The sequence below is a fragment of the Dasypus novemcinctus genome, chromosome 18, assembly GCF_030445035.2.
Source record: "Dasypus novemcinctus isolate mDasNov1 chromosome 18, mDasNov1.1.hap2, whole genome shotgun sequence".
NCBI classification, from domain to species: Eukaryota; Metazoa; Chordata; class Mammalia; order Cingulata; family Dasypodidae; genus Dasypus; species Dasypus novemcinctus.
This window is the reverse complement of record NC_080690.1, coordinates 40162659-40174868: the sequence shown is the minus strand read 5'-3', so window position 1 is coordinate 40174868 and position 12210 is coordinate 40162659. Positions and strand designations below refer to the sequence as shown.

The window sequence follows — 12210 nt, the reverse complement described above, 5'->3', positions numbered from 1 at the left end:
TATGCTCCTTGGGGGTTCCATTGCTGGCAGCTGAGAGCATCCTAATCCAGGCCAAGTGATCATGGGGGGCCATGAAGTGGAAGGAGAGGGGTTTGGACATTTTCTTGGGACTCCAGAAACTCTAAAGGTTTTGAGCAGGTGTTAAAATGACCATGAAACTGTTGAGGAGGTGCTTTTGGCAGCAGAATGCTGGGGAGGGGGTGGTTGTAGAGGGACACACCTGGGAAACTCACAGGAGGTCCAGGGCCTGCCTTCACCTGGCATTCTGCTGGTGTCTTGGGGGACTGCAGCACCTGCCCTGACCCTGGCCTCTGTTTCCTGACCCCTCCCATGCTGACACCTGCATCCTGATCACCTCTTTCTGCCCTACCCACGTGACAAAAGCCAACTCTGGAAAAAGTAGAGCGCTCAGGATTAAGGGCCCAATTCTCGCTATCCTCACCAAGCCATCGGTGATTTTCTTGTCCCTGAATCTGGTGGGCATTTCCAGAGCTCCCTTTCTTGACTGCTTACTGTTTTCATGGTGCTGACCACAGCCTCCCTTCCAGAACACCCTCCACCTTGGGTTCTGTGCACAGGCTGCTAATTGCATGTCTGTACTCATTCTGCCTTTCCTCCCTGGTAAAGAACATCTGGTTTTGAGTTCAAGAATAAAGACTCAGCCTAGGAAGTGCTATGCAGCAGCTTCTGGGAATCTTCCTTTAATGACAGCTTGTCTCTTCCCATCATCCTTTTTCTTTTCCAACCCTTCTTCCATTCTGCTACCTGGAAGGCAGATGTGCTAGCTGGAACTCTAGGCCCTTCTTGGACCATGAGGACAAGGACAACATGCTAGAGACGGTGGAGTACCTGAAGAAGCCTGTGTCCCCAAGAACTCAGAGGAAAGGGCCTCCATTCCAGGCTCGATGCCTACCTGTAGACAGTCCCACGAGGAAGAAATCAACACCTTGCTTGTTCCACCACTCCCACTTGCAGCCAAAGCCAATTCTAATAGAAATATAGTGAAGCTTCCTGACATCATACCCTGTGAGATTTTCTCTAGCCTCTCTGGACCAGTTTTAAGTCTGCTTTGCTTAATCCTCTTTTAAAAATGGTGACATGGAAACTGGATATCTGGGACCTCTCTGTGCTATCTTTGCCACTTCCTGTGGATCTGTAATTGTGGCATTGTTCAGATTTCAGTCCTGGCCCCCTGGTCTCCTCCATGGACCCCCTTCCTGGGGTCTCGTCCACCCACATGCCCCGATCACCACATCTAGGCTGCTGGCAAGGAGTTCCAACTACATTGCTGCCCAAACAAACTCATCAGTTCACCCCCCAAAGCTGGTGTCCAGCTGAGAAAGTGCAAGACGACCACCAAAAGCCCACGCCAGAAGCCCGGGAGCTGTCCTCGACTCCTTCCTCACCCCAAGGTCAATTACCCAGGCCCATCAGTTCTACATCCTAAATAGACTTCACCTCTGCCCGGCCCCTTCCTCCCAGCTGTCACTGCCCTAGAGGACAGTCCCTCAGCTATGCCTGACCTGGTGACAGTGCACCCTCACCCCCCGATCTGACCAGGCCACTTCCCTGCTGAAAACCCACCCCACTGCTCTCAGGACAGGGGCCAACTCCCAACCCAGGGTCCCAGGCCATCGGGGCTGCCTCTACCCCTCCCCGCCTCACCCCTTGTCACACCCTCCTTGCCTTAGTGCCCTGCTGCACTGCCCTCCCTGATGTGCCCTGGGCAGTGGAGGACTCCACTGGCCCTTACTTCCCAGAATGTTCCTTCTCGCTGCAAGGCCTGTTTGCACCCCCTCACCCTCTGACCCTAGGGCTTAGCCTCAGTTCCCCAGAGCAGAGCCTGAGATGCGGATTGGGCGAAGGTCACTGTTTGGTCAAACAATGCCAAGAAAAGGAGTCAGGGCCGGGGGATGGAGGCGCGAGGTGGCAAACCTACACAGGGGTGCACCGTCCACTCACGACTGGAGGCAGTGGGAACCAGTTCCTGGACCCTAGAGTGAGGCACAGAGCATCCTGGAGTGTCTGCCCACAGGACACGGGGCCTGGTCCACCTCTCAGGGGTGCCTGCGGGGGTGTTGCTGCCCCCTCGCCTCTGGGCTGCCCACTGCGCTCAGCAGGCTCCTGCGGGCCTGGGGAAGGCCCAGGGGCGGGTGGCAGGGGGCCGAGGGGCCATGGAGCTGCCGCTTCTGCCAGGATGAGGGGAGGCTGTGCTTGTGGCACTGTTTTGGCCTCCACGGCTGACAGCGCAGGGGGCCAGGGGATGTGGCTCACTGGCCACACACCTCCTCCCAGACCCGCTCCCCCAGGAGCCCACCTGAGCCCCGAGGTGGGGCCACGTGCCTGTCCTGGGCTTCAGCACGTGCCCACGTCACCATTCCTTGTCTGTCTTGCCCACTTGGCCGTAAACGTCTTTAAGTGATGGGGTGGTAGGGCTTAAACGAGACCATGGAAATAAAGTGGGAGCGGCAGGAAGAGAACTTATAGAGACGCTTTAAATTTATAGGGAGGTGGACCAGGACTTGAAGAGTCCAGACAGGCGTGTGGACCTGTGAGGCTGGGCGAGCAAGCCGCCGCTTCCTTGCTCTGGACCCTCTGAGACGCTTCGGCCCATATCCCACCTTCAGCCAAGTAACCCCGAAGCAAAGCACTGCCTCTTTAATCCTCACAGCAACTTACCAGGTGTGTTTTCCAGCCCGGTGAGGAAGCTAAGGCTCAGACGGGTTGTACACCTTGTTGAAGGCATTTGACTCAACTGGCTCCCAAAACTCGTGCCCTGCCACCTTCTCCCTCCTCCTCCCGCCCTCCCTCCCATTCCCCTCCTTCTTCCCTCCCTTCTCTGAGCATCTCCTGGACACCCCAGAAGCAGGGGAAGGGGTGAGCCTCTTATCCGCTCCCATTCCACTAGCCAAAGCGAGGCACTTGGCCAAGGCCAAAGGCAATGGGACAGGAGCACACTCCATGCCAGGGGCAAGGAAGGGAGAGAAAACGTGCTGGCCGGCAATGCCATCCGTCCTGTGTGGGTGCAGGGCGACGCCCACCCTCGGGGACTCAATCCAAGGCCCTATCGGGTTGCCCACTTGCTCTGCAGCCTTGAGGCAGTCCTTTCACCTTCCCGAGACTTGGCTTCCTCCCCCATATGACGGGGTTACTAAGAAATGCCCTAAGTCATTGATGGGCGTGAGCGCGAGAGTCATCTCCAAGGCCTTTGCTGGCAGCGGCAGCGAGTGGCGTGGAAGGCAATGACCGCCTTCGAGACCCAGCTCGATCCACTCTCAAGACAGCTGGACCAGGAGCAGTGGGCGGCGGCTGCCCAGCCTCACTTCCCCACCATCCCCAGGAACCACGAATGTTCTGACAACCCGGTGACTGCGAGCTCCTGAGGACTCTGGAGGTCCACAGGGACTCCTGCCTGACCGTGGGTGGGTGGGGGGCGTGGGGGAGGCCAGGCAGGCCATCCTGTAAACGGCCCGCCAAGCCCCACCCACCACCTGCCCCCCGCTACTGGGCGGCTTCAGGTGCAGGGATTATGAAAGGAGGGAATACAATTTCCCGTTAAAATAGAAGAGGCGATTAAGTTCACAAAGGAGCATTCTGCTGGTTTGAAAACTGTAATTAATAGGCATTAATTGTGTATGTGGAAGTTTAGCTTGGGCTCGGGAGCGGTCGTCACACAATGACCCTGCGCGCGCTGCCTGGCGAGGACGGAGCCCAGATGTTCCCCAAAGCCCCTAACGAGAGCGGTGCGAGGGGCTGCTGTCAGGATAAAAGATGCCACTTGCTGTTCTGCTCTTCCTTTAACGACATCCTTTCTGAGATGATGCTTATCATTTGGACTTTCATCTCCAGTTAAACAGCATATGGCCCCAGCTGATTAAAACCCCCTCCTGGTTTTAATCAGTGATTCAGGACCAGGTTTCTAATGGTGGCGGGGTGGCCTTGCAGGCCCCTTGGTGAGCTTTCCAACCACATCTAAGAAAGGGCAGGGTGGGAGCAGGGGGCAGAGGGGCTCGGAGCTGGCCCTGTCTCAGTAGCCGGTAGCAGGACATCTGCTACGGCCCTCCTGGAGCACCTGAGCAGGGAGGCAGCTCCAGGGGTGCCTCGGCGTCAGGTGGGGCTGACTCAAGGTGGTCGTCAGGGAACCAAGTTGGCTCAAGGCCAGGCCCAGCTCACCTTGGCCACGCTGGGAGGCGGGGCTCTCTGATGCCTTCCTTCTTGAGATGGTTCCTCCACCCTGGCAGAAAATGAGGGGCAGCTGAAGAGACTTGAGCACTACACGGACTGAGAGGGCTTGACTTCTGGCTCCACCCCTCACTGGCTGTGAGGTTTGGCAGCTTCACCAAGTCGACACTCACTTTTCTCATTATAAAATCAGGTGAACCCTGAGTCTACTATTATCCCATTGTACAGATGAGGAAACTAAGGCTGATTCCAGGGTCTAGGTCATTCTCTCTATCTTGCAAGCTCCTCAAAAGCCAGGATCATGCTTGTTCAGGTCACTGTGGTGGACCCAAGGCCGAGCCTCAGAGTCAACCGTCAGTAGGTGTTTGGTGAGGGAATAAGTGATTCCATGGGAGGTGGCAGGGAGGAGGCCAGGTAGGGAGCAGAGATTTCCACAGCTCACCAGCTCGCCAGGTGCTGCCCGCACGCCCCAGCCCTTCACAGCTCCATGGGCCCACGAGGCTGCAAGTGGAAGTGACCTTGGCAGAGGCATTTAAGAGCCAGCATCTGCCCTTCCTGTTCCTTTGCCCCAAAGCCCTGTGTTGAGATGGCAGAGCTGCCATCCAGAAGCAGCCTGCTGTGTTGAGATGCTGCATGGAAGGCAAATGCCCTGAGGTCACCCGGCTTTGTTTGGACTTTGTGAGACCAAGAAAGTGTTGTGTTAAGCCACTAAGCTTTCGGTCCTGATTGTCATCACCACACCACCCAGCCTAACCTGACTAATCCGACACAGAGTTATGGAACTGGAATTGGGGATCTGGAGGCATCCACACTTCATTGTCAGGCTAAAGTCACCTGGTCGGCCCCTGCCCATTACCCCCTTCCCTCCACATGCCAGGCCAGGCAGGCTGCTGGCTGGGGTCTCCTCGCGCAGGAAGGTGGGAGGAGGTGGAGGGTAGGTGTGGCTTGATGCAGGAGCTTCAGCTCACCGGACCCAGAGTCCATCCATTCCTCTCTCCCCGTTTTGGCTCCACTTCCTGATTCCTCTTGGGCCAGCTCCCTGGCAGCTCCCGGATGACCTCCCCACCTCACCGAGACCAGAGGGAAGGAGCGTCCTCTCTCGCCACAGGGCCCCATGATTGTTTCTCATTGGTTCTGACGGGGTCACATGCCCGTCTCTGAACCAATCACTGTGGCCAGGAGCACGCAAGCTTCCGATTGGCCAGGTTTGAGCCTCGCCCACCAGCGCCTTGGCGGGCGTCCACAGCTCCTGAACCACGTGGACGGAGGGTGGAGGAAGGGTGCATATCCTAAGGCAAAACTGGGGCGCTCCGCCCAGAAGATAGGGAAGTGCATGCTGGGAGGCCCACCCTACTGGTGTCGGCTGCGGGCGCCAAATTAGCAGCTTGCCTGGGGTCCCCTCCTCAGCCCCCGCCTCATCTCACAGCAACCCCCGGATCCTGAAGGCCGCCCAGCCCACGGCGCCCGAGATGCTCCTTCTTGCAGGGGAAGGGAAGGGGGCGCGGCCATGTCCTCATTAGTCTCTGACATCTCTTGTCACCTATCAGGGGAACAAGCAATTCCTTTGATCACAGCAAAAGGGGAAAGAGTATTTAAAACACGGCTTGTGAAGATTTGCTAAGCAGAAGGTGGGAAAGGCAGTCGGTGGCAGTTTTCAAAGCAGAAGCGTGATTCCAGTCACCCGGCTCGCCAGTCTGCCTGAGAACCGCTCGGAGGATGTTCTCTGAATGCCCGCGGCGTGGGCTTTTAAACAGGCGAGGAGCCTGGGGGTGGGCTGGTGGACTCCCGAGGGACCTGGGGGAAAGGGAGGGAAGCAGCAGCCCAGCCTTTGACTGAATCAGGCCTTTAAGGCTGAAGGCAGCCCTGGAAGGGCGCCCTGGGCTGGCAGTCCAGAAAACCGGCCTGATGCGTGACCCAGGCACCTGCCCTCCCTCTCCAGCCTCGGCATCCACTCTGCAGCTGAATTCTGGACCAGGATTCTGAACAGCCCTCCTTTCCTTTCCTCGGGACCGCCTTCACGATTTCTGCCGTATTCACTTCTGGCCAGGCTGTCATTTACCGAAAAAGCCTTTTTCCTAAGTTCAATGCATTTAATTTAAAAGGGAACATTTATGTCACCACCATAAAAAAAAGTGTCAGGTCCATAATAAGAAAAATAACCACACACTTAAAGACAAGCAACACTAAGTAGATACTACTGCCCCCTGTAAGCAGCAAGAGGAGGCCAGCACCCCCTTTGTTAGAAACAGAGTAGCAAGTGGGAGGTGTCAGGTTGAGCCAAGCACCCCTCCCAGCGCTGGCTGTGTGTGTGGGGGGGAAGGGGGCGGGTGGGAGCACTTTGCCCCCCAGGTGTGCCCTGGAGAGCGAGTGGGCTCCTCACACTGGTCCTGAGAGCAGGCCTGGAGTGAGGAGGGTGGCTGGGGCCTCACAGCCCCTCTTGGCTCCAGGAGTCTCCTGCTCCTGTCTCCAGCGTGTCTCCAGGGCCCCAGGGACAGCTGCAGGCCTCGCCGCCACTCCTCCTCCCTGCCAACCCCTCTCCTTAGGCTTGGGTGGGTCCTGGCCCCCCAGCTTCTAGGTGACTTGGTGGGGGAAGGACAGAGGGTCAGCTTCCTCCAAGGGGTGCCGGCACCATTCAGTGCTTGTCGATTGAGCTCCTTCAATCTCCCGGGTAGTAGGGCCTGCCTCATGATTTAGGAGGCCCAGTGCAAAACGAAAACGCGGGGCCCTCGTTAAAAAATCAAGCCGTTCAAGATGGTGGCGGTAGAGCGGTCAAGCAAGAGCCGTGACCTTCTGAGCAGTGGGTACTGTGCAGCTGTGCAGGCCACATGCCATGAAGCTGGCCCCACTGGACGCCCTTCCAGGGACCAAGGATGAGGCTGTGGATCAGTGTGTCGTGGGCCATGCCCAAAGGGCCTCGGCCTGGGCAGGGGAGACACAGTGAACAGACCCCAGACTCTTCTCTTAGTGGTAGGGGAAGAGGTGGGGTTTCGCCCCGAGGGGGAGACGTGTGGGGTGAGAAGGACCAGGCCACGGGAAGCGCTCCGAGCAGGCGGCCCAGTGCAAGCCTAGCCCTGGTGCCAGGGAGAGCTGAGATTTGGGGTGCTCGTGCCGCTGGAGGGGGCCCTGGGGCCTGAGGAGGTCTGTGCTGGCCAGTCTGCGGAGGAGAGCAGTTTGGGTTTTACGCCCCCCCGCCCCTGGGATCTGTGAGCTGGGAAGTGTGGGGTCCCAGTTATCGTTTTGGAGGGCCACTCTGGCTGCTGCGCGGCGAAGGGATTGAAGGAGACAAGTCGGGAGCAGGAGAGCAGTGAGGGAGACGTCACAGACACGGGGCGTCGGGGGGTCATGTGCTTGCAGCAGGTGGGATTGGGGAGGCTAAGAGAAGGGGTGGTGGGTGGCATTTGGTATTGTTTATGACTTCCAAAAATAGACATTGGGTTGTGTTTGTAAACTGGTCTGTTCCTCTGGGCGTATTAGCCTCAGAGCTTTCACTTTTACTTTATTAAATCAAGCGTAGGGCTTTTGTTTGACCACGTCTTTCTTTCGGGGGACTCAGTGTGAGTCCCCGCCTACAGCTAGCCTACAGCTGTGGCCTCTATAAACAGATGCTCAATCAAAGACAGGGAAGAAAACACACGGAGGGGAACACAGTTTAGTATGGACGCTGGAGCCCCGGGGAGAGAGCCGAGCCGTTTGCCTGATAGTTTGCAGCTGAAGAGACCAGAGCCCTGAGCAGCTGAGAAAGTCTGAGAAGGAACGAGCCCCGGGGAGAGATGAGCCCTATGCCAGCCTACAGCTGAGACCGGAAGGAGCGGGGACCACGGAGCGGGAGGAGGAAGAGGGAGGCTGAACCCTCACAGGCGCCGGCAGCCATCTTGCTCCAACATGTGGCAACAGACTTTGGTGAGGGAAGTAACTTATGCTTTATGCTTCTATCCCCGAATAAACACCCTTTGTAAACGCCAGCAGAGTCCTGGTAATTTGCATCAGCGCCCCTTTGGGTGACTAACACAGGTGGGATGTGGGGGCAGAACCAAAAGGATTCACAGAAGGACCCAGCTGTGGTGTCTGCTCATCATCCTCAGGTGGGGACCCACGTGCCCAGGGTGAGAGGAGGAAGCCCGCCCTTCTTGCCATCTAACGGGAAAGGATGCAGAAAGGGACCTACGCTCCAAGAGCGGCCAAGACGGGGGGCCACGGGACCCCTTGGCATGGGCAAGAGCTCGGCCACTGCGCATGAGGCTGGATAAACTGTTACTGGGTTCAAGTCCTGGAAACAGTGGTTATTTCACAAAATCCCAGGATGTCAAGTGGGCAAAGCGCCTTTGCATGCTACCTAGTACAACTCACTCACGTCCAAGGGGAGAAATCGAGGCCCTGTAAGTGGAGGGGCTGGCCCACGGGCAGCCAGGGCTTCAGTCCCACCCAAAATACATGGGCTGAGAGTCAGGGAGGCGAGGTTCCCCAAAGGAGAACTGGGGTGCTGTTCCCAGAAGGAAACAGGCAGGCAAAACCCAGAGGCTCCCAGTCCAGTGCTCCTTTCATGGCACCACCCTGCCTTTCCTTATTGCCCTGAGGAATGCTCTGGAGTATCTTACCACATCTGTAGACACCACAGCCTGCCCATCACCCCAGGAGGTGGAAGAGGTGTGAAGACATAGGAAAAGCTGCTTTAGGGATAGCTGCTCTGCAGGGAACTGGCCACACAAGGAAGAGAGAGGGAGGGCTGCACGGTGAGGTGAGGGTGAGGAGCCAAGGGAGGTGACCTTAGGAGGAAGGATCCAGGGTCCTAGTGGACCCCAAGCTATATGTGATAAGACCATAAAAGGGACCTTGAAATTTGATGACGAGACCGTTCTATCCTAGGAACTAGATGAGAAGCCAAGTGCACCATTTTGAAAAATGGATGCTAAACAAAAAACAAAACAAGATAGGTTTATGCCTGTCTTTTAGAATGAGTGTTTTTGTTGCTGAACATTGGGAACAGAAGAAAGAGCCTGGGCGTGGGGAAGGGGGAATGGTAGGCAGAAGATCTGAGTTCAAATCCTGGCTCTCCCACTCGTGTCCTGTAATCTTGAGATGCCTTCCCCATCAGCAGGGCTGTGCCACCACCGTGGTTCTCAAACAATGCTCCACAAACTCCGGGGGTGCCACCGAGGGCCTCAGGTGGGGTCCCCTGGCCTCCCAGCCAGAGCAGCATGGCTTTGGTCTCACTTAAGTGTTGGGTTTCTGTAGCAAATTACATTTGAAGAGAAGACTCTGTGGCTTAAAAAAAAAAGTCTTGGTCTGGATTAAGTCTGTGGTGCCCTCCAAACCAAGAATTCCAGGATTTTCCATCAGAACGCCAAACTCTGCCTGTTTAGAAGTTGTCACCAAGCATCCTTTCCACTGGTCGGTTCTTGTAAAGGGGCCTCTTGTTTATCCACGGGGACCACCCGTCTTCTGGGGCTTGATTGCTGCAGAGGATATCTTCACCCTGGGGCTGGGTGGCCCCAAGGGACAGGAGAGCCCAGAGGCTCGTGTCCTGAGGTTGAGGACAGTGCTCCGAGGGGCCACCTGGGGTGGGCAGGCAGGTTGGCACAGTGGGGGCAGTACTGGCTCTGAAGTCAGATTCCAGCTCTTCCTCTTCTAAGCCCTGACTGTGGCTGGTCAGCTCCCCTCTTTTCCTCCATTTCTTCACCTGTAAAATAGGAGCAAAAACAGCGTCCACTTTCTTGACCTTCAAGGATGACGGTGGACAGGATTGTAAAGTGCCGACCCTAGGGTGTGGCATGAGCACTCTGCAGACCAGGTGTTGGTAGCTTTGGTTGTCACGTGGATGTGGAAGCCGCTTGGAGCCTCAAAGAGAAACCATGGAAGGTGGATGTTTTGAGCAGCTTCTATTGAGCAGCTCCTTTCAGGAACCCTTCCAACCAGCCCCCAGACTCTGCAGCTGTCTGGGGTCTATGCATCAGTTAGCTATTTCTGTGTAACAAACAGCCCCAAAATTCAGTGGCTTTAAAACAACCATAATTTGTTATTACCGGTGTTCTTGAGTGCCGAGGCTGAGGGTTGGCTGGCTCACTGAGCTCTTGCATGTGTCTCATGCTGGCTGGCTGGCTGTCAGCTGATCTCAAGATTCTGCCCCATGGGCCTGTCACCCTCCAGCAGGATAGCCTGGGCGGGTTCTTCTCAGACCATCGGCAGTGCTCAAGAGCACGAGTATACATGCAGGCAGTCTCTTGAGGCCTGGGCTCTGAACCGGCACACTGTCCCCTCAGCCACATTGTATCCCCAAAGCAAGTGCTGCGGACAAGCCCAGACTCAAGGCACGGGGATGTGCACTCTGCCTCTCCAGGGAGAGGGGCTGCAAAGCTGCAAGGCAGACAGCATGGGCACAGGGAGGGCCGAAGAATGGGGGTCCCCTCCCAGTTGACCAGAGAACGAGGACTTTATCGAGGCACCTGGAAGGAGCTCCCCGCCCCGGTAGCTGATGGCTGCTCCTGATGATTCCTGGGGTCGGATCCCGATCGCCTTTTCTGATTTGTTCCTGGGATTAGGGAGAAAGTGTGGATTTGGAGCCAGAGCGCCATGCTACCGGGGTGAGGTCTTGCTCTGGGTTGTTCGCTCATCTGAGCCCTGGTGTCCTCCAAACGCCTCACCCCCACCCGGCGATCCCCTCACCCCCACCCCGCGATCCCCTCACCCCCACCCCGCGATCCTCTCCTGCGGGCTCAGCACCACCAGGCAGCACAGCCTGCCAGAAGCCTGGCGTTCGAAGTCTGGCCCTGAGTGCTGCAGAATAAATGTTGAATTCATATTTGCTGCATCCCTTCATTCTTACATTAAAATACTTCTATTTTGAAATATAACACATGCAGAAACGTGCATCACATACAAACAGCCCGGCTGAATAATTTATTACAAAAAATACCCCTGTAAACCATCACCCAAGAGTAAAAACTAGAGCATCCATCATCCATCTTCACTGGCCCCTGCCAATTCAACCCCTCTCCCTCCTCGAAGTAACACCCACTATCTGGACTTTCATAGATAAAAGTCTTTCCTTTTTTTTTTTTCACTGTTATCTAAATAAGCATCCTCGGGAAGCAGATGTGGCTCAAGCTACTGAACTCATGCCTACCACACTGGAGGTCCCAGGTTTGGGTCCCCAGTGTCCCCTAAAGAAGATAAGCAAGACAGCGAGCTGATGAGCCAGGCTGATGTAGCGAGATGAAGTAACAAGAGACACAAGGAGGAAAAACAGGAGAGACACAACAAAGCAGGGAGCGGAGGTGGCTCAAGCAATTAGGTATTTCCCTCCCACATGGGAGGTCCTGGGTTTGGTTCCCGATGCCTCCTAAAAAGAAAACGCACACACAGATAACAGACACAGCAAGTGCAAACAGCAAGGGGGTGGGGAGAATTAAATAAATTTTTTTTAAAAAGTGTCCCTAAACACTAGTTTCAGCTGTTCTTGAACTTCATTACATGGCCTCCTATGGGATGTACTCTTTTATATCTGGCTTCTTTCACTCAACCTTCTGCCTGTGAGATTCATCCACTTTGTAGTGTGCAAACGTAGCTTGTTTTCGTGACTGTATAATATTGTAACAGATGAAGCAACCACGATTTACCTCTCCATTTTCCTGCTGGTGCACCTGGGGTGGCTTCCAGCAGAGGCGTATTAAAGGGTATAGTCCTGGGAGTGGATGTGGCTCAAAGCTGTGGAACTCCTCCTTCCCACGTGGAAGGTCCCGGGTTCAATCCCTGGCCTGGTACGAAAAAAAAGGGAAAGTCCTACTCTGAATTCTGGGACACATCTTTTGGTGAAGGTGCTTGCATATCTATCTATCGCGGATACTCCTTAGAATGGGATTTTTGGGTCATCATAGGGTAGTTTATGTTCAGCTTTAACAGATGGTTCCTAACATTTTCCCAAGTGTTTTTACCAATTTACACGCTAACCGCAGGGGATGATATTTCTGTTTTCTTTGTCCTCCCACCCTACCTCCCTGGTTTCCTGGGCATCTGAGGTGAATTAAAAGGCAG

The 12210-nt window shown here is 55.6% G+C and overlaps 1 long non-coding RNA gene across 1 annotated transcript; it reads right to left on the bottom strand.

The window, feature by feature from the left end:
* Nucleotides 1–3600: 3600 nt before the first annotated feature.
* On the bottom strand, nt 3601–5284 carry LOC131274250 (uncharacterized). The gene is made up of 3 exons (XR_009181460.1): nt 5151–5284; nt 4174–4234; nt 3601–3756 (listed from the first exon to the last, which is right to left on the bottom strand). It is a non-coding gene; the product is annotated as an uncharacterized lncRNA (long non-coding RNA).
* Between the last annotated feature and the right edge of the window lie 6926 nt (nt 5285–12210).